This window comes from Helianthus annuus, chromosome 10 (genome assembly GCF_002127325.2).
Source record: "Helianthus annuus cultivar XRQ/B chromosome 10, HanXRQr2.0-SUNRISE, whole genome shotgun sequence".
Lineage (NCBI taxonomy): Eukaryota > Viridiplantae > Streptophyta > Magnoliopsida > Asterales > Asteraceae > Helianthus > Helianthus annuus.
The window spans coordinates 135399471-135406006 of NC_035442.2; positions in this window are offsets into that span (position 1 = coordinate 135399471).

Here is a 6536-nt window from a genome sequence, read left to right on the forward strand (position 1 = left end):
CCCATAGGTATTGGATGGCGGGGATCCAAACTCTTTGACCCCCTCATAAGCTAACTACTATTAATACTATAACCCGGCTATTTAGGACTGTATCCCTGCTGACTCAGACTACTTAGCCGAGGGTAACGTCACCGCCAAAAGCGGGGCCTACCATAATTTGCATTAATAACTTAATTCATTATCTTTCAATAATCCAACCCTTTAGGATTGTATCCTTGCTGACTCAAACTACTGGGTTGAGGGTAACGTCACCTCCGAAAAAGGGGCCTACTACAATAACTAAGATAATCTCTTAAACAAGTGCAAAAGTGCGAAAATAATCAAAAGTTATACTAATACACGTGTCGGATCCAAGTGATTCATCTTGTCTATCTGTTTTTATTTTATTTTATTTTTCAGCATTTAGTTAGTTTTTATTTTTCTTAGTTTAAAACATTTTTCTAACTTTTTGATTTGATTAGACGTTGAGGATAAACCGGTATTAAAAGCTCTTGTGTCCTTGGACGACCTCGGTATCTTACCAACACTATACTACGTCCACGATGGGTGCACTTGCCCATATGTGTGTTTAGTGTTAGTAAATATCGTGTTTTATAAATTTAAAACTTGGCTAAAAGTGTAAAAAGGGCTTAAAAATATATCTAAAAATATAACACACTTCACGCACATCAAGTTTTTGGCGCCGTTGCCGGGGACACAAGGATTTTAAGAAAGCTTAAAATCGACGGCCTAATCAGTTTTTCAAAACAATTTTTAAACGCGCGTATTTTTCTGCATTTTAGTTTAGTTTTTGCATTTACAGTAGCCTGAACACGGGGTCGTGCTCGCTGAACACGCCCCCGTGCTGCATATTTTAGAGTAGATACCCAGATACAGAGTCTGACCACGGGGCCGTGCTCGCTGAACACGCCCCCGTGCTCAAAGTGACCAGTAAATTTAATTAAAACGCCCAGATACAGTCCCTGAACACGGGGCCGTGTTCACTCAACACGGGGCCGTGTTCAGCTTCTGTTTCCGTCTTATTTTTGTTTTCTGGTCCCGAGACTCAGTTGTAGTCTGTTGAGTGATTCCTATGGATCAATACTCAAGAGATTACAACTACACCTATGATGAGGATGATTATAGAGGTAATTATTGCACTAATTGTCGTAATGCACACTCGGTTCAATATAATACTTCATATCAACCATCCAATTCATACAACCATTATGAGGAGCCCAGGTACGAGCCATCAACTTCATACACATCCTATGAAGACCAAAGGTATGAACCTCCTCCCTCATACTCGTATTTTGATGAACCAAGGTATGAGCCTTCATACTCATACTTTGAAGATTCAACATATGAACCACCACCTTCATACTCTTATTATGAGGAACCATGGCATGAACAACCCACCTCATATGAGTACTATGAAGAACAAAGTTTCGACCCTTATCCATCATATACTTACAATGAAGAACAATGGTGTGAACCATCTACTTCATATGAGTACTATGAGGAACCAAGGATCGAACAACCGGATTCAAGCTTAGAGGATCCAAATTCTTTCAATCTCACCGAAGTGACCAACAGGATATTAGAACACATTAAAACTATCGAACGTTGCATGAAAGAATCTCGCGCAAGGGAAGAGGAATCCCGCGCGAGAGAAGAGTTAAAAAGTAATAATAACGTAGAGGTAGTTGAAAATGTAAAAATGGAAGAACAAGAAAGTGAAAAACCGACACATGAGTTAAACAACGAAAATGGTGAGACCGATAATGTTAAAATTCAAGAAGAGTCTAATTTAGAGGAAATTATTCTCTTATCACCTACTTTCGAAAACCATTGTTTAATAACCCCTCATGCCAAGTTTTTAAAAGAGTTAAACACTAGTGCTAAAATCAAAGAAATGGTAAGTGTTAAGTTAACTAATGATCAAACCTCACTAATAAAAGAAGATCCTTTTGAAATTAACATCACACCGGTTCCATGTTTCTTTCAAAATTCGTTTATTAGTAATGTCACTATTGATAAAGATCTTTGTGTTAACATAATGCCTAACTACATTTTTGAAAAGTTAAGTATTAGTGATTTTACTCCACTTCAAATACCCATTTTTCTATCCGACCGAAAAGTAATGAAATCAATCGGTGTAGTTGAAGATATTTTGGTTCAAACAAATCAAATGGTAATCCCAACCGACTTCGTCATCTTAGACGATGCCCCCCTAATCTTGGGAAAACCTTTTGTACAAACTCACAAAGCTTTGAAAAACCGGAAATTCAACAATCTAACTCTTCAATTAGGGGCATTCAAAAGGAGCATAGATCTTGAGCGCTCAATGAAATATCCTTTTGGCAACAATGACCCCCTAATTGAAGATGAAGCTGAACCACCTGATACACACCACGAGGAAGACCACTTTGTCGACGAAGAGGTAGCCATAGAACAAACTTTTAAAGTTCTTGATCTAGATGAGCCACAAAATAAGGTGTCTCCTAAAGACCCACCTATCGAGCTCAAAGAACTCCCTAAGGGTTTGGAATATGCTTTTCTAGGCAAAGATGGTAGTCTACCTGTAATTATTTCGTCTAAATTAACTAGCATAGAAAAAGAAAAATTAGTTAACCTACTTAAAAAACACAAAAATGCGATCGCTTGGAAGCTTGTAGATATTAAGGGAATAAGTCCTTCCATGTGCACGCACAAAATTTTAATGAATGATGACTACAAAACAGTGATTCAACCACAACGAAGAGTGAACCCCAATGTTCAAGAAGTGGTTAAAAATGAAGTCATCAAACTACTCGACGCCGGACTAATCTACCCTATCTCCGATAGCCCGTGGGTAAGTCCCGTCCAAGTAGTCCCAAAGAAAGGAGGTATGACGGTAATAACTAACGAGAAAAATGAATTAATACCCACAAGAACCGTCACAGGATGGAGAGTCTGTATAGACTATAGGAGATTAAATGAAGCAACAAGGAAAGACCACTTTCCTTTGCCCTTCATTGATCAAATGTTAGAAAGATTATCCGGTCATAAATTTTATTGTTTCTTAGATGGTTTTTCAGGTTACTTTCAAATACCAATAGCACCAGAAGACCAAGAGAAAACAACTTTCACATGCCCCTACGGAACTTTTGCATATCGACGCATGCCATTCGGTCTATGTAATGCGCCTGCAACATTCCAACGTTGTATGGTCGCCATTTTCCATGATATGATTGAAAAAACCATGGAAGTCTTCATGGATGACTTTTCCATCTTTGGAGACTCATATGATCAATGCCTCGATAATCTTGAACGAATGCTATCCCGATGTGAGGAAACTAACCTCGCCCTTAACTGGGAAAAATGCCATTTCATGGTAACAGAGGGAATAGTACTCGGACATAAAATCTCAAGCGAAGGAATGGAAGTTGATCGAGCAAAAATCGAGACCATATCTCGATTACCTCCTCCATCCTCCGTGCGAGCAATCAGAAGTTTCCTAGGGCATGCCGGATTCTATAGAAGGTTTATCAAAGACTTTTCGAAAATTTCAAGACCTCTAACAAAATTGCTTGAAAAAGATGCACCCTTCATCTTTGACAAGGAATGCAATCAAGCATTTCTGACCCTCAAGGAAATGCTAGTCAATGCACCTATCATGATAGCACCAGATTGGAAATTTCCTTTCGAAATCATGTGCGATGCAAGCGACTTTGCTGTTGGAGCAGTCTTGGGACAAAGAAAAGAAAAACATTTCCACCCAATCTATTATGCTAGTAAAACTCTAAATGATACACAAGAAAATTATACAACTACAGAGAAGGAGTTACTAGCGGTGGTGTTTGCTTTTGATAAATTTCGTTCTTATCTTGTTCTTTCTAAAACAATAGTTTATACAGACCATGCAGCCATCAGGTACCTCTTCAAGAAGCAAGACGCAAAACCCCGTTTGATAAGGTGGATTCTACTCCTCCAGGAATTCGACATCGAAATCAAGGACAAAAGAGGAGCAGAAAACACTGCTGCAGATCACCTCTCACGCTTAGAAGACCCAGCTTTGGAGACAACCAGGGGCGAGCAAATCAACGAAAAATTTCCCACGGAGTCCCTGGAAATGATGGAAAGCAGACAAGAACCATGGTATGCCGACTACGCTAATTTCTTAGCCAGCGGTATAGTCACCAAAGGATGGCCACATCATCAAAGAAAGAAATTCTTTGCTGATGTAAAGCATTACTTTTGGGAAGACCCCTATCTTTTCAAAATGTGTGCCGATCAACTCATCCGAATGTGTGTCCATGGTAATGAAGCACGAAGAATACTCCGTCATTGTCATGAAGGTCCATACGGAGGACATCATGGTGCCGCAAGTACCGCAAGAAAGGTATTTGATTCGGGATTTTACTGGCCAACCATTTACAAGGATGCACAAAACCTTGTAAAGACATGTGATGCCTGCCAAAGATCGGGTAATATTTCTTCCAAAAACGAAATGCCTCAAAATGGCATTCTCGTTTGTGAAATCTTTGATGTGTGGGGACTCGATTTCATGGGACCTTTCCCGCCTTCAAAAGGAAACAAATATATACTTGTGGCGGTCGATTACTTGTCTAAATGGGCAGAGGCCGAAGCTCTTCCAACAAATGATGGAAGAGTAGTAGTAAAATTCCTAAAAAAATTGTTCTCACGTTTCGGCACACCAAAGGCATTAATAAGTGATAGAGGTACCCATTTTTGTAATCATCAACTCGAAAAAATCTTAACAAGATATGGGGTCTATCACCGGGTCTCAACAGCATATCATCCTCAAACAAATGGGCAAGCCGAAGTGACTAATCGAGGTTTAAAACGAATACTTGAGAAAACCGTAGGGATAAATAAAAAAGAATGGGCTGACAAACTAGACGACGCTTTATGGGCTTTTCGAACCGCTTATAAAACCACTATAGGCACAACCCCATATAAACTAGTCTATGGAAAAAGTTGTCACTTGCCAGTAGAAATCGCTCACAAAGCCTACTGGGCAATAAAAAACGTAAACTTAGATTTAGAAGTTGCCGGTAAGAATCGATTTTGTCAAATAAATGAATTAGAAGAACTTAGGAATTATGCATATTCTAACTCCGAAATTTATAAGGAAAGAATGAAAAATTTGCATGATAAATATATTAAATCCAATGAATTTCGGGTTGGAGACCAAGTTCTATTATTCAATTCGCGACTTCGATTGTTTCCTGGTAAGTTAAAATCTAGGTGGTCGGGACCTTTTTCAGTCACCCATGTTTTTCCACACGGTGCAGTAGAAATTAAAACTCGAAATGGAACACCATTCAAAGTCAATGGCCAACGGCTGAAACTCTACAGAGGATCCATTGAGGATGAGGAAGAGGAAATCGCACTTCAAACGGTCAACGAATAAACTCATACCCGACATGTTACAGGTAAGTATACATTCGAAACTGGTAAAATCATCTAACCATTATTCGGAGATAAGGGGCATGCACACAAGCACGTTAAAAAAAAAAAAAAAAAAAATTTCACCCGGCACGGGGCCGTGTTCGCTGAACACGGGGCCGTGTCGAGGCGACTGTCGGGATAAAACCCTCTTTTTCTATCAGTTACACCATTCCACACGCCCCGTTTCGCCGAGAACTCTCTGGTTTAGAGCGATTTTCTGCCGATTTCGAACGTTACCACCAAGCCTAACAACGTCAAGGTATGATTCTATCCTTCTTAGTAGTTAGATTAGTTACTTGCATGTAGTTAAAACATCAAAAATTGGGGGAAATCTAGGGTTCTTCATGTTCATCCGGATCAAACTCAAAATTTTTGATGAAAATTGTTAGTAGTAGTTTAGAGTAGAGTAATAGGAAGTAAATAGCCATGTATTGTTGATAGATTTGTCCGATTTCCAACTAAAAACACAAACCCTTGTTCTTGAACCGAAAAACTCAAAATTGAAGGGGTAAATGGTTTGATTTTGGAAAAATGACACTTAGGGTTTCATTTTCGGGGGAAACCGCTGCTATTAGGCTAAAAATTTTCAGGTTCTCGAAACCGGGACGAAAAAATGAAAATTAGGTGTTACAGACGCCTGAACACGGGGCCGTGTTCGCTGAACACGGGGCCGTGTCCAGCCCACTGTTTGCAGTTTTCAACCCGAATTTCCATGTTTCGCACTAACTTTTGTTGTATTCTTTTCAGATGTCCAAATTCACACGGTTCAATGCCAGCGAACTTGACGCCAGGGCTCGCTATGAGGTCCTACAAACAAGGCCCGAGGAGTATCCAAGGCGGGCATGCACCGATCTGCTGACAATGGTAAACCAACTGGACCGCTTCAACAACATAGTGACTGGTCCACTGCACGTTGCATTGACTGCCCGACTACGGTCGGTCCACCAGTGCACATTGGAGTTCTATAGCACGTTCGTCTTCAACTCGAGACGCGAACCGTTTGATCACGAGGCGGTCGAGTTTCGATGTGGGGGTATAACCTATAGAACCTCCATGGCGCAGTTCGGATCAATCATTGGGCTGTACAAAGACGAAGAAGC